Source organism: Etheostoma spectabile, unplaced genomic scaffold (assembly GCF_008692095.1).
Source record: "Etheostoma spectabile isolate EspeVRDwgs_2016 unplaced genomic scaffold, UIUC_Espe_1.0 scaffold00001516, whole genome shotgun sequence".
Taxonomy (NCBI): Eukaryota; Metazoa; Chordata; class Actinopteri; order Perciformes; family Percidae; genus Etheostoma; species Etheostoma spectabile.
In genome coordinates, this window is record NW_022602768.1 from 4,868 (window position 1) to 26,484 (window position 21,617).

At 39.3% G+C, this 21,617-nt stretch overlaps 9 non-coding genes across 9 annotated transcripts; all 9 read right to left on the minus strand.

The window, feature by feature from the left end:
• Positions 1–670: 670 nt before the first annotated feature.
• On the minus strand, positions 671–742 carry trnaq-cug (transfer RNA glutamine (anticodon CUG)). Its single transcript has one exon. It is a non-coding gene; the product is annotated as a tRNA-Gln (tRNA).
• Positions 743–3,104: 2,362 nt separating this feature from the next.
• trnam-cau (transfer RNA methionine (anticodon CAU)) lies at positions 3,105–3,177 on the minus strand. Its single transcript has one exon. It is a non-coding gene; the product is annotated as a tRNA-Met (tRNA).
• A 2,359-nt stretch (positions 3,178–5,536) lies between these two features.
• trnaa-agc (transfer RNA alanine (anticodon AGC)) lies at positions 5,537–5,609 on the minus strand. Its single transcript has one exon. It is a non-coding gene; the product is annotated as a tRNA-Ala (tRNA).
• Positions 5,610–6,199: 590 nt separating this feature from the next.
• On the minus strand, positions 6,200–6,272 carry trnaa-agc (transfer RNA alanine (anticodon AGC)). The gene has a single exon. It is a non-coding gene; the product is annotated as a tRNA-Ala (tRNA).
• A 575-nt stretch (positions 6,273–6,847) lies between these two features.
• trnaa-agc (transfer RNA alanine (anticodon AGC)) lies at positions 6,848–6,920 on the minus strand. The gene has a single exon. It is a non-coding gene; the product is annotated as a tRNA-Ala (tRNA).
• Positions 6,921–13,177: 6,257 nt separating this feature from the next.
• On the minus strand, positions 13,178–13,259 carry trnas-uga (transfer RNA serine (anticodon UGA)). The gene has a single exon. It is a non-coding gene; the product is annotated as a tRNA-Ser (tRNA).
• Positions 13,260–14,591: 1,332 nt separating this feature from the next.
• Positions 14,592–14,664, minus strand: trnat-ugu (transfer RNA threonine (anticodon UGU)). Its single transcript has one exon. It is a non-coding gene; the product is annotated as a tRNA-Thr (tRNA).
• A 3,902-nt stretch (positions 14,665–18,566) lies between these two features.
• Positions 18,567–18,648, minus strand: trnas-uga (transfer RNA serine (anticodon UGA)). Its single transcript has one exon. It is a non-coding gene; the product is annotated as a tRNA-Ser (tRNA).
• A 2,414-nt stretch (positions 18,649–21,062) lies between these two features.
• On the minus strand, positions 21,063–21,134 carry trnae-cuc (transfer RNA glutamic acid (anticodon CUC)). Its single transcript has one exon. It is a non-coding gene; the product is annotated as a tRNA-Glu (tRNA).
• Between the last annotated feature and the right edge of the window lie 483 nt (positions 21,135–21,617).

A 21,617-nucleotide genomic window follows, 5' to 3' on the forward strand; every position in this document is an offset into this window, starting at 1 on the left:
CAATTACACCTGCCAGATGGGAAATAAACTGATAACTGTCTTCATGGATTAAATGTGTCAAATATTGTCGTACAATGTCCACATTGAGTCCAGATGTGTTGGTTCCTGATCCATGCTAAACCCCAAAAGATCAGAACTATGCCAAGGGCAACTGGATTTGGTAAAAGGTTCTCCGCAGAGGTTTTGTCTTTAATCCAAGAGACGTCTTTAGTGTTTTTTTTTACACAGAAAAGGTTGGACACAGTGCCCACTCCCCCACCCATATCTGACAATTGAAAGCTGTGGGGAAAGGGGGGTTTCCAAAGCTAAAAGACCATTCAACAAGCAATTCTGATGCACTATACTGGTCCATTCAGGATGAGCACTGTATACTCTGACTGCAGCAACACAAGTTCAAATTTCAGTGATCCCTAATTTTTATAGTGATTACGAGACTGAATGCAAAGTGTGTATCCCCCATGTAACTCAAAGCCCACCACTTCCAGTCAATACTGTCAAATTTGGAGCTCCTTAAATTACATTAACAACCAGGTGACTCCTCAACATGCCCCCACTAACGTACTGTTTTCAGTCTAAATGGCCAAGGACATTAAACCTGTAAGCTCACTTTAAACTAGATTTGGAAAGTTGAAAGGTTGATCTTTTTCACCTGTGCTGTGGCTTAAAAACTAGGTTCCACTGAGATTTGAACTCAGATTGCTGGATTCAGAGTCCAGAGTGCTAACCATTACACCATGGAACCTTTAAACTTGCTAGAAAGGTTTTCTATGCAGTTTATTTCATAATATCCACATGTGTGACATTAAAGGCACACAAAATAACAACAAAGATGAAAAAGCAACAATTACTGGCCAACTTAAGTCTATTTCCAGTCTGTTGATGTCTAACAAAGTGTCTGTTGCTGCAAGTGTCTGACGTGAAATGTCTCCACCTGCTGTAGAGTAAACCTAATGACATGTTAAGTTTATTTCGTCCATAAAATGAAACTACAGTGCTCATACCCACCGTATTACCCATAAAACCAGAGTATAATACAACAAATATACTACAGTGCAAGTACATAAATATGGTAAAATAGAAACTGTTAAAAATGTACGGGGCGGCCGTGGCTCAGTGGTAGAGCGGTTGCCTGCCAATCGGAAGGATGGTGGTTCGATCCCTGCCCATGCAGTCATTGTCGAAGTGTCCTTGGGCAAAACACTGAATGTAAAAAGAAAAACCTGCCCCCGGTGCTGTGCATCGGAGTGTGAATGTGTATGAATGTTTATCAGATGAGCAGGTGGCACCTTGTATGGCAGCCCCGGCCACAGTGTATGAATGTGTGTGAATGGTGAATGTTTCCTGTAGATGTAAAAGTGCTTTGAGCAGTTGTTAAGACTGGAAAAGCGCTATATAAATACAGCACATTTACATTTAAAGTGCTTGTTTTGCTGTCTGATAGTCTGAGGTATAAAAGAAAAAAGCATACCTCTTAGTTTGTGTCACAGGAGGTCTTAGTCTACCACTACGTTCTATAACCCTACCAGTCAGATTACCACAGGAGGTAATATCTGTTGCAGCTCTTTTAAAGACTCTACCATAATACCTGCTGGAGATGCCAGGTCCTCATACATGTAAAGCATGTGCTCTACCACTGAGGGTTAGATTTTCAGATTTTTTTTTACTTTTTTCGAGATAGACATAGACTTATCTTTATTAATCCTTTTGGGATGACTCCCGCAAGGAAATTGAAATATCACTGAATAAAAGAAGAAACCTGGGTAAAACATGTAATGTTAATGTTGTATATGGCTTCAAAACCTGTAAATGCAACTGTGGTGGCTGGAAATCAAACCTGGGCAAAATGATTGCACTGCTACAATATAAATCATAGTCAAAAAGTAACACACCTGTTGCCTTTCTGCTGGACAATACAACGTTCACTGCAAATCTTGTAACTCAGACTGAAAATAAATGATAAGAAATACATTCATGGAGACGTGTGGCTTCCTGTACCTAATAACACAACATTGTTAATGAAGGCACATCTGCGTTTTTTTATACTGTGATGAGTCATTGGTGTGCTAGCACCCTTAAAGATTGCCTTTTGTTAGGGAGGGACATCACTGATGCAGTCTGGGACTGCGCTCAGACTAGAGTAAATGGCACTTCATCCTGTGCCCGTCTTAGCTTGATACAGTTCAAGGTTTTTCACAGAATTTACTGCACAAAATCCAAACTATCAAGAATTTATTCTGACATTCAAGATAGGTGTGAGCGCTGCAATTCTACACCAGCAGATATGTCGCATATGTTTTGGACCTGTTCTAAACTAAGAGATTTTTGGTCATAAGTCTGCAACATTTTGAATGATGCTTTTGATACCAAAGTGAAACCCTCTGCAGACATGGCCATCTTTGGAGTCTTGATTAATGAGATCTTGTTGCCCACTGATAAGAAGAATGCTTTTGCTTTGCTGCGTCTTTGTTAGCCCGTAGAAGAATAGCTTTACAGTGGAAATCTCCTGATCCACCTAAAGGTCTGTCTGGCTCAGTGAACTAATGTTTTTCTTGAAATTAGAAAAAAAAGTACTTCACCAGAGGTTCAATTAGTAAATTTCACAAAATATGGGACCCGTTGATTTTGTATTTTGATAAGCTCAATACTCTCCCGTAAGACAACAGGGCCCTGATGTGTTTTTTTTTTTTTTTTTTCAACCATGTGTAGCTACAGGCATGTATAATGTAAGAGTGTTGAGTGCCCCCCCCCCTTTTCTTTCTCCTTTTTTTCTTTTTTTTCTTCTCATTATTATGTACTTATTTTCATTATCGTTATTATTATTATCCTTAATTATTTTAATGGCAGTAAGTGGTTGTTGTGGGTGGGTGGATGGGATTTGATTGACAAAGTAATGTTAAACCAATTCAAGATATTCTATTTATATGCATCCTATACAGTGTTACCTTTCTTGAATAAAAATATCGTTTAAAAAAAAAAAAGATTGCCTTTTGTTGTCTCAATCGCAGAAATAACCACAGAATCACAACTTCCATTCATGTGTATTGCCAGTATTCAACCACCTGAAAGTCACTGTATTTCCAGCATCAGTTGTGTTTTTAAACACCTGCCCCGTGTGAGGGTTGAACTCACGACCTTCAGATTATGAGACTGACGCGCTGCCTACTGCGCCAACGAGGCTATGAAAACACTTTCGATGGTTGGGAAAATTTCGTAAAAACTAACAATTTGGTCTTCAATCTTAATAAAAGCAATGTATGTGGAGACCTATGCACTCCACATACATTGCCGAACTTTGCGTAGGAATCGGCGTACGCCCGTCCTACGCCGGTTTTAGGTCGTATGCACGTTTCAGAAATGAGGTTCAATGTGAGCACAATAAAGACTTCTTGAAGAAAGGTTTGTACTTTAAAGTTCTAGTTTTATTCCAATTCTTCTGGTCACACTTGGTACTTTTTCATAACTTTTGTCTGTAGTTCTCTATTGTGTCAGGGCTTAACTCTGTCCCCCCCGCCTCTTTTTTTGTTTCTTGTTATGTCTTGGCAAGAAGTATTATGCTTTTGGGTCGTCTGTCCATCCGTCAGGCCAAAGAAACAGATACCAGCATGTAACTTTGCAAATCAGTGGCTCACCCTGGCCGCCATTAAAGATGCCATTTGGACTTCCAGAAACTTTCTGGTAAGAAAGCACATGCAGATCCCATTCCCTCAAAACGTGAATCACAGATTTTCCAGCACCTGGACTTGATCAGACTGTGAATATGCCAAAGAGATGTTCACAAGTTCAGCCGAGGTAAATACTCGGCCCACATTCACACAGACCTAAAACTCCTCACTTAATGCTGGTTACAATTTTCTAAAATAAACAATGTCAGAGCAAAATTGCAAAGAGTGAAGGGTGTTGATAAAAATTTTAATAAGGGATTGGCTCATTATTGCCAACCCGATATCATGAAGACAGAGACAGATCCTTTTATTCTTCCTTATTTCTTGTTGGAGAACAGAAGAACTCAGTTTTATTTTTATTTTTCTGTTTGCATCAGTTTTCAAACCCGAGCACCTTATTTAGGTTTTGTTGCATGAATGTTTTACTTTGAAAGAGTGTAAAACAACTTCCTAATAAAACAGGTTGAACTATCTGAGGTTTATTCATAAAGTGTGTGTGCGTGTGGGTGTGCTTGTTTGTGTGCGTGTGCTTGTGTGTGTGTGTGTGTCAAAAAAAACAATGATTCAGTTTGAAATATATTTTCATCCACAAATTAATTAAATTCAAAGCCTCGTAGTAACTCATAGTATAGTACGTCAAAATATTCATAAAAAGTCATAGTATAGTATGACAAATATTCAAAAAAAGTCATAGTATAACATGTCAAAAATTCATATAAGTCCTAGTATAGTATGACAAAATATTCATAAAATGTAATAAAAAGTCAGAGTATAGTATGTAAAAAATTCATAAAAAGTTGTAGTATAACATGTAGAAAATTCATAAACGTCATAGTTTGGTATGACAAAAATTCATAAAATGTAATTAAAAGTCAGTTTAGTATAACAAAAAAATCATAAAAAGTCATAGTATAGTATGTCAAAATATTTGTAAAAAGTCGTAGTTTAGTATGACAAAAAAATCATGAAAGTCATAGTATAGTATCTCAAAAAAGTCATAAAAGTCATAGGACAAAAACATAAAAAGTCATAGTATAATATGTCGAAATATTCCTAAAAAGTCGTAGTGTAGTATGTCGTAACAAGTCCAGATTTATAGTGCTTGTTGTAAAACAAGAAGAAGCTACAGTCCTCTGGAGAATGCGGGCATTGATCCCGCTACCTCTCGCATGCTAAGCAAGCGCTATACCATTTGAGCTAATTCCCCCTTTTCAAAAAGAGTCATAGTATGTTGAAAAAAATCATAAAAGTCATAGTGTAGTATGTCAAAAAATTCATAAAAGTCATAGTATAGTATGACAAAAAATCATTAAATGTCATTAAAAAGTCATAGTATAGTATGTCGAAAAATTCATAAAAAGTCATACTGTAGTATGTCGAAATATTTATAAAAGTCATAGTATAGTATGACAAAAAATCATGAAAGTCATAGTTTAGTATGACAAAAAAAATCATAAAAGTCATATTATAACGTGTCAAAAAATCATAAAAGTCATAGTATAATATGACAAATATTCAAAAAAAGTCATAGTATAATATGACTAATATTCAAAAAAAAGTCAGAGTATAGTATGTCAAAAATTCATAAAAAGTTGTAGTATAACATGTCAAAAATTCATAAAAGTCATAGTTTAGTATGACAAAAATTCATAAAATGTCATAAAAAGTCATAGTTTAGTATAACAAAAAAATCATAAAAAGTCATAGTATAGTATGACGGAAAAATCATGAATGTCATAGTTTAGTATCTCAAAAAAGTCATAAAAGTCATAGGATAGTATGTCGACAAAAACATAAAAAGTCGTAGTGTAGTATGTTGTAACAAGTCCAGATTTATAGTTCTTGTTGTAAAACAAGAAGAATCTAAAGTCCTCTGGAGAATGCGGGCATTGATCCCGCTACCTCTCGCATGCTAAGCAAGCGCTCTACCATTTGAGCTAATTCCCCCTTTTCAAAAAGAGTCATATTATGTTGAAAAAAATCATAAAAGTCATAGTGTAGTATGTCAAAAAATTCATAAAAGTCATAGTATAGTATGACAAAAATTCATTAAATGTCATTAAAAAGTCATAGTATAGTATGTAGAAAAACTCATAAAAAGTCATACTATAGTATGTCGAAATATTTATTAAAAACGTTATAGTATAGTATGACAAAAAATCATGAAAGTCATAGTTTAGTATGACAAAAATCATAAAAGTCATATTATAACATGTCAAAAAATCATAAAAGTCATAGTATAATATGACAAATATTCAAAAAAAGTCATAGTATAATATGACAAATATTCAAAAAAAGTCAGAGTATAGTATGTCAAAAATTCATAAAAAGTTGTAGTATAACATGTCAAAAATTCATAAAATGTCATAAAAAGTCATAGTTTAGTATCTCAAAAAAGTCATAAAAGTCATAGGACAAAAACATAAAAAGTCATAGTATAATATGTCGAAATATTCCTAAAAAGTCGTAGTGTAGTATGTCGTAACAAGTCCAGATTTATAGTGCTTGTTGTAAAACAAGAAGAAGCTAAAGTCCTCTGGAGAATGCGGGCATTGATCCCGCTACCTCTCGCATGCTAAGCAAGCGCTCTACCATTTGAGCTAATTCCCCCTTTACAAAAAGAGTCATAGTATGTTGAAAAAAATCATAAAAGTCATAGTGTAGTATGTCAAAAAATTCATAAAAGTCATAGTATAGTATGACAAAAAATCATTAAATGTCATTAAAAGTCATAGTATAGTATGTCGAAAAATTCATAAAAAGTCATACTATAGTATGTCAAAATATTTATAAAAAGTCATACTATAGTATGTCAAAATATTTATAAAAAGTCATACTATAGTATGTCAAAACAATCATGAAAGTCATAGTATAATATGTCAAAATATTCATAAAATGTCATAAAAAGTCATAGTATAGTATGTATAAATATTCCTAAAAAGTCGTAGTGCAGTATGTCGTAAAGTAAAGTATGCTAAAGTATTTCAAAAAAACATAAAAAGTCATACTGTTGTTGTACAAATATTTATAAAAATTCATAGTATAGTTGTCAAAAAATTCATAAAAAGTCACAAAAAGTCATAGTATAATATGTCGAAATAGTCCTAAAAAGTTGTAGTATAGTATGTCGTAACAAGTCCAGATTTATGGTTCTTGTTGCAAAACAAGAAGAATCTAAAGTCCTCTGGAGAATGCGGGTGTTGATCCCGCTACCTCTCGCATGCTAAGCAAGCGCTCTACCATTTGAGCTAATTCCCCTTTTAAAGAAAAATTATAGTATAGTATGTCAAAAATTCATAAAAAGTTGTAGTTAAGTATGACAAAAAAAATCATGAAAGTCATACTATAGTATGTCAAAAAAATCATAAAAGTCATAGTATAATATGTCAAAAATTCATAAAAAGTCATAGTATAATATGTCAAAAATTCATAAAAAGTCATAGTATAGTATGTTAAAAATTCATGAAACGTCATAGTATAGTATGTCGACAAAAACATAAAAAGTCATAGTCACTTCCTTAAAAGTATGTTGAAATATTCCTAAAAAGTTGTAAAGCAAGAAAAATACATGTCGGTTATGCCGAAATAATGTTGGTTGTCTCTTAAACAATGCCTTTCGTTGACAGCAGGACTCAAACCTGCATCCATCGCCTTAACCACTCGGCCACGACAACCTGAAAAGCAGCATTTTACCTCTTTGCACAAATGTTCATAAACTTTTCAATTGGTTATTAGTAGTTACCAGACACGGGCAAAGTGCAAATCGTAGTGCAATGCCCGTTTCTGTGGATCCTCGTGGAGGCAGCTTGATTGATTGACATGCTCCCTTAATTGTACCATAACAGAGATCTAATGTTTTATCAAATCGGGTTTGGGAAGTAAGCTTTCTGGTTACTTCTTGACAATAAAGCAAGTAACCAGACAATGAAAACTACTGCAACGGCAGGGATTGAACCCAGGCAACTGCTTGGAAGGCAGCTATGCTCACCACTATACCACCATCACTGGACAATGCAGCTTGTGTCCATTTTTACAGTTCATTGTCCGTCTGGATTTATTTGATAAAAAAAGCTTGTAAACATCAACCCTGTTGTCTACAGTCAAGATGTGAACATCATTTTTTAGGACAAACTGGGTTATTAGAAGATTTGGGCTGCAGTGAGGTCACTTGCATGTTAAAAATGGTTGTAGGACCTTAAAGACAAATAAATAAAACGGAACATGAATCTTACAGATATGTATTGATACCAGACAGAGCAGTAAAACCTAAGCCATTTTCCTCTCTAAAACACTTCTCATATGTCTTGGGAGTCACACTGAGAATAAATAATCATTATAATAATAATAGGAAGGTAATAGGAAGGAGCTCAAAAATTGACAGTATTGACTGGAAGTGATAAGCTTTGAGTTACATGGGGGATACACACTTTGCATTCAGTCTCGTAATCACCATAAAAATTAGGTATCACTGAAATGTGTGCTCATCCTGAATGGGCCAGTATAGTGCATCAGAATTTCTGGTTGAATGGTCTATTAGCTTTGGAACCCCCCTTTCCCCACAGCGTTGAATTTTCAGATATGGGTGGGTAGGTGGGCAGTGTGTCCAACCCTTTATGTGTAAAAAAAAACACTAAAGAAGTGTCTTGGATGAGAGACAAAACCTCTGCGGAGGACATTTTACCAAGTCCAGTTGCCCTCGGCCTAGTTGTGCACTTTTGGGGTAATAGCATGGATCAGGAACCAAAACGGACACATCTGGACTCAATGTGGACATTGTACGGCAATATTCGACACGTTTAGACCACAAAGACAGTTATCAGTTTATTTCCCATCCGGCAGGTATATTTGTGGACTCAGTTGGACATTTTGAAGATAATTGCACAATGTTGACCCAATTGTCAGTCTATTTCCCATCTGGCAGGGACATTTCTGGATTCAGGTGGACATTGTGGACAGAGACATTGGTGGATCTTGATTCCCACCATAGGATTTAGCCTGTGTTGCAAATAGCCTTAACATCCTGCGCAATGTATTGCCATTGTCAAGCACATTGCCACCCTGGTGACTTTCTTCCATGTCTCCATGAACGCCCACATATTTGGACTGACAGTTGAGAAACCTTCCCTTGTTAACTATGACATGGATGACTGAGAACCTACTATATCATGACATGTTTAATTTACTATATTATAATTTTTGAGATAGGTCCTACTGGATGTCTGTTGTATCAGTCAGGATGGCCGAGCGGTCCAAGGCGCTGCGTTCAGGTTGCAGTCTCCACAGGAGGCGTGGGGTCAAATCCCACTTCTGACAGCGAATGTTTTAATCTGGAACAAATGTCTGAGACATGATATTAGGTATAAAGAACTTAGCAATTCTTTGTATTTAAGAGGACATGAATGTGAGCAAGGAACTTAATGGCAAGTACAGAGATTTGTGAGCATCTTTATTGTCAACACATGTAAAGTTACCATGTGTTTGTACACAGTAGACATATCTACTGCTGTGTTCACTGTCTGTGGCAAGTTCTTTAAAACCTGTTCTTGACTTGCTTTTTCCCTCATCATCTGAATGAACGTTCCAGGCTCGTTCCAGGTCTAAAATCTCTTTTCTGGGTGGGATACTCGTCAATTGATCTGCGAGTTCATGTGATAGTGTTTGCAAAATCTGAAGAAATTCCCTCCAGGGGGTCCTGTGTTATCACATTCACAAGAATGGGATGTATAAGTATATATATTATCATCCTTCGATAGCTCATTTGGTAGAGTGGAGGACTGTAGAAGCATAAAGCTGAAATCCTTAGGTCGCTGGTTCAAATCTGGCTCAAAGGATCACTCTTTCCAGATTTTCCCTTTGGGGATTAATAAAGAATTTTGGATGTAGAGATCGACGGATGACCCAAAAGCATAATATTTCTTGGCGAGACGTAACAAGGATAAAAAAAAAAGAGGTGGGGGAGACAGAGTTTACAGTAGATAAATCACTAGCTAGCTATGCATGAGTACCTCATACCTTTTACCAGGTTCAGGTAGTTAATAGTTATGGTCAAATGAAGCTTCATTAAGCTTTCTGAACAATGTTCTTCATTTTCTGAACGCATTCACTCACTAGTGTTTTATTGTTGGTTGTGCATCTGTGATTGCCCTAGAGGTGCTCTCAGTCCAGCACCTCTCCCGCTCATCTTTGTTAGTTTTACACTGTCCAGCATAAATCGCTGACACCATACCTCACACTCATCCATGCACACACATTCACCACTGACTAAACTGACTACCACCATCATTGAATTATCATTTCTTTTGTTGTGGTCATATTCTCGCATTTCCTTCAACCTTTGCACACGGTCTTTTGTCCTGGCCTTTTCCTGAGGTCATGACAAAGCATCTAGGGTCGATCTTAGCCTTTGTGTGAGTACATACTAGGTTTCCACCTACATTGTTTTTATTGAGATTAAAGACCAAATTGTTAGTATTTCAGAAATCTTCCTAACCATTGTTGATGCTTTCATAGCTTTGTTGGCACAGTAGGCAGCGCGTCAGTCTCATTATCTGAGGGTTGTGAGTTCAACTCTCATGTGGGGCAGGTGTGTTAAAAAACAAAAAAACACAACTGATGGTGAAAAGAAAGTGACAAGTGGTTGAACACTGATTCTGTAGTTATTTCTGAGACTGAGACAACAAAAGGCACTCTTTAAGGGTGGTAGCAAACCATTGATTCATCAATGACTCATATACCAAACTGCAGATGTTCCTTCAATAACATTACTGTGTTATCTCATAACTACTGGAAGCCACCCGTCTCCAGCAATGTATTTCTTAGCATTTATTTTCAGTCTGTGTTACAAGATTTGCAGCAAACGTTGTATTGTCCAGCAGAAAGGCAACAGGTTTGTTACTTTTTGACTATGAATTATGTCATGGCAGTGCAAGCATTTTGCCCAGGTTTGATTTCCAGCCACCGCAGTTGCATTTACAGATTTGAAGCCCTATACACATTAACATTACACGTTTTACCCAGGTTTCTTCTTTTATTCAGTGATATTTCAATATCCTTGCGGGAGTCTTCCCAAAAGGATTAACAAAGATAAGTCTAAGTCTATCTCAGAAAAAAGTAAAAAAATGTAGCTCAGTGGTAGAGCGCATGCTTTCCATGTATGAGGACCTGGCATCTCCAGCAGGTATTATAGTAGAGTCTTCAAAAGAGCTGCAAACAATATTACCTCCTGTGGTAATCTGACTGGTAGACAGCACAACAAGCACTTTAAACGTACATGTTTCTATTTACAGTATTTATTAACTGTAGTGTAATGTATTTATTGTTTTATGCGCCAGTTTTAATGGGTGTTACAGCAGGTATGAGCAGTGTAGTTTCTATTTTTATGGATGAAATGAACTTTACAAACTATTAAGTTTACTTTTCAGCCGGCGGAGACGTTTCACTTCAGACACTAGCAGCAACAGATGCTTTGTTAAACATCAACAGACTCGAAATATACTTACTGCTGATACAAAGCACAGCAACTAGCAGAGGATGGTTTCAATCCATCGACCTCTGGGTTATGGGCCCAGCACGCTCCCGCTGCGCCCCTCTGCTCTGCTGTTCATGTTCAGGGGCTGGAAAAACAAGCCGAAATGTGTCGGTCAAAGGCAGAAAGGAACTGTTCACTTGTGGCCATTAACGACAAAAAGACAAACTTGAAGAATAAAAAACAATATTATGCATTGTCATGTTTCCTGTATTGAGTATCATTGTCAAACATAACACCATACCTTTTGACAGCGATAAGTACCCCACTAACACAGAACGTTTAGAGAACGTTTAGAAAACGTTAGGGAACGTTAGTTTTTGGTTCTCTAAAGTTTAGGTTAGTTCGAACCAAACCAAAAACTAACGTTTAGGGAACGTTCCCTCCGGGTTATAACGTTCCCTAAACGTTAAGAGAACCAACCAACTGTAACGTTCCCCTGCGGTTGCGCCGTACCTTCACACAACGCAAACAACACATGATTTAATGGTGGTCACACATCCCTTTATAACAAATGGCAGATGTTCCTTCGTGGACAATATTGTAATATCTCATAGGCACTGGAAGCCACCGATGCATCTCTGAGCATTTATGTTTGAGTCTCAATAACCAGATGTGTTGCAAGATTTGCAGTGAATGTTATATTGTCCAGCAATGGTGATATAGTTGTGAGCATAGCTGCCTTCCAAGCAGTTGATATGGCTTTGATTCCCAGCCAGTACCTTTTTTTGAGTAACCTTACTTGCTTTGTCTGTAAAAAAATAACCAGAAAGGTTACTTACCCAACCCGGTTTGATAAAAAATTAGATCTTGGTAATACTGCACAAATAAGGGAGCATAACAATCAATCAAGCTGCCTCCATGAGGATCCACAGACATAGACATGTTCCACCACCCGCAATTAAGCCTGTCTCCTCAGCTTCTAGGCGCCGCTGCATCACTTCCTCTTCAGCTGGAGGCGTGTACCGGTCCCGCAATGAGGCCGTACGAGAGGTGTGGGACACGTGGACAGGCAGCTGGCTCGCCTCTACAACCCGGGCGCCGACATGACGGTGGACGAGCAGCTGGTGCCCTTTTGAGGTGTTGTATTGCTTTGTTGTTATTTTGTTTTGGTTTTTTGTTTACCATTGCCGTACAATTGTCTTTGTGTGTGTGTGTAGTTTTTACATTTTTTCTTCCATCTCGTTCCATGTTCCATGTTCTTGTTTGGACACGCACACAGGGGACAAGCTTGTGGGCACGTACAGCTGCCGCAGGAAGACGGCGCGCTGGCCCCTCGACGTGTTCCACAACATCCTCGACGTGTCTGCCTACAACGCCTTCGTGCTGTGGCGCCGTGCCGATAAACTGAGAAAAACAGGAGAAAAACCAAACACTTCTAGAGGTCCACCCTTACACATAGGAAACTGAAAAGTACTGAACCAACATCAACTTAATAAGACAACGTGTGGCTGGCCGGTTGGGAGGCGAGGAGGATGAGGAATGCCTGCTGGCCTCTTCCCCCCTGACCTCCGCCATCTTGCTTCTTTAAATATCCCGTACTCAACAGCTGCAGCCAATCATGAGTTGGGTGTGGGCTGCCTTCACCAGTCATCCGCAAGCACCGGCACAGCGCTATTTGCATACAAAAAAAGAAAAACACAGGACATACGCACGGCAAAACAAACAAATACGACAGCAGTGGTAACAAGAATACATGAGGATATTATTAAAAGAAACTGCCAAGCAAACACTAGCACTGGCACTTTGGGCACTGACTGCCTGATTTTAACGTCTTCAGTGCTGCTGGAATGAAAATTAATACATTGATTATTTGATATTAGTTGACTATATCGCGATATGCAACTGAAAGAAGAATCACTGTGTCATCATGGATCTAAGAAGAGGGAGCCAACTGGTAGGGATCTGCACCACCAATGAACTGTAATTTCTCAAAATGTCATCCTCCCCTATATCTCACTGAATTATTATTTATTCTGTAGTTGGAAATCGCTGTGAGCAGGGTTTGAACCTGCGCAGGGAAACCCCATTGGATTTCAAGTCCAACGCCTTAACCACTCGGCCATCACAGCTGTAAAATATTTTCTGTTTTTACAGCGGAGAACCCCTGAGGCCTGACAGACTCCATTACAGTTGGTACCATCAATCAGACAAAGATAGAGCCTATCTCACAAGTACCTTGGGCAGATCTGAATGACTGATAGGGATTCCCAAGCACTTCAGTTTCAAAGGATCATTCAAATCTTGAGGGTATTTCAGGTGTAATGTGGGTAGTTAATCCACCCCCTTTAGTTGATCTGATTCATTTCTGAACCAGTCCAGATTAATAATTAACAAGTTATTGAATCACATGTCAATGAGAAACACACGTGTACAAACAAGGCTAGCAGCAACATCGCCATGTCAGAAAGGTTTCTGGTGTGCAAAGACCAAGAAAATGCCACGCAACAGAAATACCATGCTCACACCACACAGGCAGTGTGCAGGAGGCCTTACCCCTGACTTCCACCAACTGCGGATCCACTCCGCTTCGTGTCTGCTCCGTGATCCGCAGTCCATCAACACCCACCTGACGGGCCACTGAAGTCACAAGGACCCACAGGATCTCGAAAATTCATGTATGATCACGCGACATAACAGGATGTAGTTTCTATAAACAGAACCACAAAACCTGATGAATGAACGATCTTAAATTTGCATTGCTCTGAATTTCATGTGTTTTCATGTATCATCTTAAGTCTGTGTTGATGTAGTGTTTCTGTGTAAATGTAACATACCTTTTTCATTTGCTACCAGGGCTTAATGAGTAGCATGGGGATTTGGTAGACAAACAGAGGTAATGACTGCAACAACAAGGTCCTGCAGGGATTTGAATCCTGGATCTCCGGTTTACTAGACAGGCACTTTAACCAACTAAGCCACAGCACCCCCTTGTGTACTACTAACAGACAAAACAACAAACTTACTCTCACTCAGAAGCCATAGAAGAGCGGTGCAAATATTTCATCAGAGTGATGACTTGTGGTAAGAAATTGGTCCTGACTTTGTTGGTTTTGGCGTAAAGTGCTCTGTAGCGCTTTCCAGAGGGGAGAAGCTGGAATAGTTTGTGTCCGGGGTGAGATGGGTAAGAGGGCGCGAGGCCATCCGTCATCACCTGCACCCTTGATGAGTGTCATTGGTGGAAGTCTAAACCATGATTCCCAAAATGGCTGACTTAACAGCGTGCAGCCCACCTGCACCTATTAAAGCCAGCAATCCACTCCACTGGTATAGACTGTTTTCAGCCACATATAATGTTATAAGACAACATCACATGTCACTTTTGTCCTCTGGAAAATCATGCAACTTCGTTACACCTGTTAAGAATCACAAATCATATGCATACACTTCATTAAGTGAGAACCAGGCACTGCCGGGATTTGGACCCAGGATCTCCTGTTTACAAGACAGGCGCTTTAACCACTAAGCTACAGCACCTTCTACAGAAAAGCCTGTCTTGCAAGAATACAATGATCTAATGAACAGGGTTGCTTCCATCTATCTATCTTTGTCCAGCAGCTCAAGAAGGGGACCCCAAACTTCCCTTTGCCGAGCCACCTCAACTGGCTCTTTTTGACGCGAAGGAGCAGCGGCTCTACTCCAAGCCCCCACTATCCATTGGGTTAGAGATGCCAGCCCCCCTTCTGAGGAAACGCATTTTGGCCGCTTGTACCCTGGAACAGGGTTGTGGACAATATTAGATTTTGAAAGAAATCATTCCTTGTTTTTTGAGAAAGGAAATGGATTGAACACATTTGTTAATGCTTTTAAAGCTTGTTTTGAATGGGCTGAATGTGGCCACATATAATGTTACGATATAAGACAACATTACATGTCACTTTTTGCTCTGTAAAAATTAGACAACTGGTAACTTTGTTGCACTTATTAAGAATGACATGCCTACACTTCATTAAGAGATGACCCACATATCCCAGCATTGCTGGGATTTGGACCGAGGATCTCCTGGTTACAAGGCAGGCGCTTTAACCACTAAGCTACAGCACCTTCTACAGAGAAGCCTGTCTTGCAAGAATACAATGAGCTATTGAACAGGGTTGCTTCCATCCATCCATCTTCATCCAGCAGCTCCAGCAGGGGACCCCTACGGACTCCAGCAAATGTAAACAGCTGGACGTGTCCTTGAGCGACGCCTCAAGGCCTCAGGACTCACTGTTCATAGGCAGGCCTACTGAGAACACCAGAAGTCCTATGCAAGGTCCTTGAGAGATGAGAGACCCTTTCCCCACAGCCCTGGTAAAAACCAACCTCCATGCCATAAGTCCCCTCATCACAAAGGTCATTAACCACTCCAGGCAGGCCATGTTCCATCAACACTGAAAACAGCTGTTGTCAGGCCATTTCTAAAAAAAAAAACACCCTAGACTTAGATGTCTTTACCAACTACAGGCCGATCTCCAACCTTCCATTCCTTTCCAGGGTGCTGAAAAAAGTAGTTGCTGCACAGCTTCAGGATCATCTCAAACAAAACAATCTTTTTGAAAAATATCAGTCTGGTTTTCACCCTGGCCACAACCCAGAAACTGCCCTGGTCAGGGTCACAAATGACCTGCTGATGACTGCAGATGATGGCTCCCCATCTCTTCTCAACCTCCTAGACTTAACTGCAGCATTCGTCACTGTGGACCACAACATCCTCCTCCATTGTCTTAATTACCTTATTAGTGTTTCTAACTCTGTCCATGAGTGGGTCTCATCCTACCTCACCGAAAGAACTTAACATGTCGCCTTGGGAGAGGCTAAGTCCCTGACGCACAACGTCACCTGTGGTGTCCCTCAAGGCTCAGTGCTCAGCCTCACCCTGTTTATCCTCTACATGTTCCCTCTTCGCCATGTCATCAGCCGGCATGGAATCTCATTCCACTGCTATGCTGATGACACTCAACTCTACCTCAGGACAAACCAAACCCCCTCTGCTGCCCTGCCATCCTCCACTCTGACCACCTGCCTGGAGGAGGTAAAGGTGTGGATGAAGCCAAACTTTCTGCAGCTAAACAGCTCCAAGACTGAAGCCATCTTAGTCGGCACTCCACACCAGGTTCGATCATCTGACATTATCCAAGCCAATCCAATCCACTTTATTTATATAGCACAAAAGGATGATACAGAATAAATAGATAACACAATAAAAGCACAATAATATATATATTAGAGCTGGGCAGCGATTAAAAGTTTTAATCGCGATTAATCGCATAATTTCCCTGATTACTCGCGATTAATCGCAAAATGAAATAATGAATTCAAAAGTAGTGTATATAGTGCAATTTTATTTTAAATGTTCTGCCATATGAACGAAAGTGCTGTAACATTAGTTCTGCAAAAACTTACCAGCATTTTGTTTATAAAGTAGCAGTTTTTTAAAATATTTAGTGTACATAAACAATGTATATATCATGTCCAGAGTTGAATTCCATCTGGTTGGAACGTGTTGCATAAGCGACTCCTTCTGTCCACGTTCATCTGTTGTTGCTTTAACTCTGCAGCCCTTGCTGGACTGTGTTTAGAGTGCCCCACAACTTCTCTGTACTTTGCAAGGACACTGTCAAACGCGCTGTAAAGCAGAGACACTGTGACAGAACGCTGGAGACCATGCACAAAGCAGGGTACATGTTTAAAAGGCAGAAGGCTCGCAGCAGCGATCATATTTCATATCTATTCGTAGTATCTGTGCTAACTGCGGTGACTTTATTTGACACATTCCACTGCTGTGCAACTTCAACTTCGTGTATTCTTCTTGTGATGGTGCGTCTTGAGGGAATCTCGTACCTGCCGTCGTTGTTGCGATTCTCAGACCGATGTCCTCCACCACCCTAATGGGCCTGCAGTCTGTAGCTATCCACGTTGCTATGGCATTTGTTAGCTTCTCTTGCCTTTGTTTATCTATACTTACCCACACGCTGCATCTAACGTAGCCTGCCGAAGCCTCGCGCCACTGTGTGTTTTGTTGAATGATTTGCTGGTATCAACTGTCAAGGTGACATTTCAGACTGGTACTCCGGTTATAAGAAATTTAACTTTGCAGTAATTACAAAGCCTGTGAGCAACAAACTTTACAATAATAAAGAAATAATAAAAACTGCACATGTATGCTTATCAGGCTATTTCCTGTGACTCAGAAATTGGGGAAGCTGACTCATGCGGAAATGTAGAAGCTGGACGTGCATTGTAATGTTCTTACAGGTCAATTGGATTCTGACTTTGAATTCAAATATTTGGCATCCAAGAAATTTTCGGAACTGATGATGTATCAGTTATTTTGCTGGTGGTTATTAGTCACAGCAACAAGCTTGATCATTGACATACAGTTGCCTGCCACATATCACAAAACTGTTGGGTGGGGCCTTATGTATTTGCTTGTATTTCATCAAGCGACCTGCATACCAATGACTGCAAAGATTAATATGTACATGGTTTGCAGAACTGTACCTTCTAATATAAGGCCACTTGGGTTATCTTTGAGCTCATATATCCTAGAGATGGCTCTCTCCAGGTTATTTAAGCAACAAACGTCCCTCGGTGGACTTGAACCACCATCCTTTCAGTTAACAGCTGACTGCGCTGACCTATTGCGCCACAGAGATTGCACCTTGCTGATGTTTTATGAGCGCCAGCTTGATCTTTAAGCCACTAGCATTTAATTTATGGCTTTTTGAGGTTGAGCTGCACATGGATGCTTATCAGGGTATTTTCATGTTACTCAGAAATTGGGGAGTTGGCTCACTCCAGGGAGCTCAATCTTTATGCCACAAGCATTTGCTTTATGTGAGCTTTGATAACTGTGAGAAACTATCACAAAAGTAGATGCGAACTCTCCAGCTGAAGAGGAGGTGATGCAGCGGCGCCTAGAAGCTGAGGAGACAGGCTTAAAAGAAGGAGGTGGAACATGTCTATGTCTGTGGATCCTCATGGAGGCAGCTTGATTGATTGTTATGCTCCCTTATTTGTGCGATATAACTGAGATCTAATTTTTAATCAAACCTGGTTGGGAGAGTAACCTTTCTGGTTACTTTTTGACAAACAAAGCAAGTATCATCACTCGAAGAAAGTTACTGGCTGGGAATCAAAGCCATATCAACTGCTTGGAAGGCAGCTATGCTCACCACTATACCACCATTGCTGGACAATATAACGTTCACTGCAAATCTTGCAACACATGTGGTCATTGAGACTGAAAATAAATGCTCAGAGATGCTTCCAGTACCTATTTGATATTTTTACATTGTCCATGAAGGAACATCTGCCTTATGTCTGTATGTTATGTATGCATGCACATCTGCCTTATGGTATAATGCGATGTGTGACCACCATTGAACGACGGCTTTCGTTGCCGGCAGGATTTGAACCTGCGCAGGGAGACCCCAATGGATTTCAAGTCCATCGCCTTAACCACTCGGCCACGACAACCTGAAAAACCAGTCCAATACTGATTTGCGCTAATATTGATAACCTATTCAAGGCAAAGCAAGGCTGCTTTATTTGTACAACACCTATCAACAACAGGGCAGTTCAAAGTGCTTTACACAAAAACAGTTAAAAAATAAAAAATAGATAAAACACAAGAATAAAAGTTACAGTGCAGTATTTGAAATTAAACATTAAAGAAATGATCAACTAACTTCCTTTGACACACTGAGCTCCTCTCTCCTTTATCTTTCCATTTGTGTGATTCCATGTCCCAGAAGTGCTTGTTACTAACCTGGTTCTGGCGAGTCATTCCCCAAAAGTCCTTTTGTTCTTTTTCCCCCAGCGATCAGTAAAATCATTGGATGCCATTGTAATCACATTCAGATCCTCTCAAATGGAGACCCTGATGATTATTGTGTTCATAAGTGCTTATCTTTAGGGTTGTCTTGGTTGTGAGTTCATCATCAGAAATTTACAAATGCAGAGGCAGTACATTTCAGCACTTGTCCACCGCTACTTAAATAAATAAAAGAATGTGAGTTTTGGAATAGATATTTAGCACTAACTGGTACTTTCTAATGCTGAATGAGCTCTATCTGGAGGAAAAAGGAGTTGCCCCAAAGAAAGTTATTGGACTCTAATTGACCACTCATAGACTGTTAATGGCATACATTGGGATGATGGTTGTCTATTCATGAAGCCATTCATTACTTACAATAGACAAGACCACTGACACCTGATCAAAAAGAAGGTGGAGTTGAGTGGAAATGGCTGCATTCAGTATTTAAGATGGCACATCTGTGTAAGGAACCACTTCCACTGCTTCTATATCACAACACAGAAGATGCCAGAAGAAACATCGGTACTATGGAGAAGATCATGAGGAAAGAAGGTTGCTTACTGTAAGACTTTGACGTTGGTCTAACTCAAGCATTGGCATTGGATTGATTTTAGTTAGTGCTAATCTATGGGGTTGTTTTTCTGACAACTGAATCTCAGGATTTTTCTAATGACAGTAACAGTAACAGCTATTTTACGTTGTGTTACTAGTTTGAGCCCCACTGATACAGAACAATTAGGGAACATTAGGGAACGTTAGTTTTTGGTTCTCTAAAGGTCAGTTCAAACCAAACCAAAAACTAACGTTTAGGGAACATTCCCTAAACGTTAAGAGAACCAACCAACTTTAACGTTACCCTGCGGTTGCGCTGAACCTTCACACAACGTTCCCGTTTGGTTGTTTTTGATTGTTCTGACTTTTTGAAGTATACATTTAGATTCACTCTAAAATTATTGGCTTTCTAAAATTTTAAAAAAAAGTTTGATTGCTAAATTCTTTATTTTGTTTTGTTAGTTGTATTTGATGAAAATACATAAAATAAGAATTTATAAATAAAAAGATTTTTGCAGAACTTAATTCATTTCACATTTCTTCAAGTGGTTTGATCAGTGTACAAACAATCGTTTCACACCCCCGCCAGTAGGGGACGCATCTGTTTTAAGGTGTCCCTGAACTGCCTGACTTCCGTATACACCATGTTGTCTGCGTCAAGATGGAGGACAGGGCACCCAAAAGTTCATTCAAACCAGCGCCATTAATAGCATATCCATGGTTTTCAGGTAAGTATTCGCTCGAGATAAAGTGGTGTGTTTCAGCAGTCTGCTATCATTGTTAGAATACATTCAGAACATGTTTAACTTATTCCTGAACCGTTGCGATATTACACTCAGTCATTTGCATGTAGCTTCTGTCTGAACATTAAAATTCCAAATAGTGATACGTTTGACTCAATGGTTATTCATCACTATTCAGAATTGTAATGTGTAGACATTCCAATGCCGTGTATGAGCATTGTGTGACCATGATTGCGCCTCTATAAAGTGATACGTTTGACAATGAGCGGGAGCTCGATCTTTAAGCCACAAGCATTTGCTTTATGGCTTTTTGAGGTTGAGCTGCACATGTATGCTTATCAGGCTATTTTCCTGTTACTCAGAAATTGGGGAAGCTGACTGGATTTTTTTTATAGATTATGTCTCTCACAGTGGACAAGCACCTACGATGACAATTTCAGACCCCTCCATGATTTCTAAGTGGGAGAACTTGCAAAATAGCAGGGTGTTCAATTACTTATTTTCCTCACTGTAGCTTCTTGACTTTGTAATGCCTTATGTCAACTGTAAAAATGTGAATTGAGTTGAGCCATAATTTATTTTTATTCATACCTTTGCTTTTCCTACTGTGACATGTCAAAATGTGCATTGTTTGAAAGCCCATCTCTACACATCCATGTTCCACTCCCACAGGTGGTTTCACACATGCTAGATGTCCCTTAAATTCACAGTATATTTTTTGTGATGTATTGGTGTATGTAAAGTTACAGATTTTTTTATTGTGTGTCAAGTCCAGATAATTCCCTGACCGGGAATTGAACCCGGGCCACAGCGGTGAGAACGCTGAATCCTAGCCACTAGACCATCAGGGAGTCGCAGCTATCAAATTTATCTTTGTAGATGTGAGTTTCCTTTTCACTTACTAGAATGACTCATATTGTTTTAGGTGAGGAATGGCTCCTGGATTCTATTGTTATTTCTGAGATCAAAAATCTCAGGCAGGTGTTTTAAAATCAATAGGGAAAAAGAGGAACGCATACTCTTAAAAAGTAGACTTCCAGAGTATTTGCATAACAAAGACACAAGCATGGACATTGTGATACCATGGTGTCGTCTATCGTTGTTTCTGAGATCAACAATACCTTCCGAAGTTGAATAGCTGTTGCATACCTGTTAATATTAGAGAAGAGCTCTCGTAGGCACTGCAGGCAGACAATTTAGAAAATTAAGTTACTTTACACTTTAAACTGTTACATCTCCTCTGAATCACCATCTGCAAATTTCCAAGCCTCGTTGGCATGCCGACCACCATCTACAGTAGGTAAATCACTGGCTAGCTATGCAGGAGTACCTCA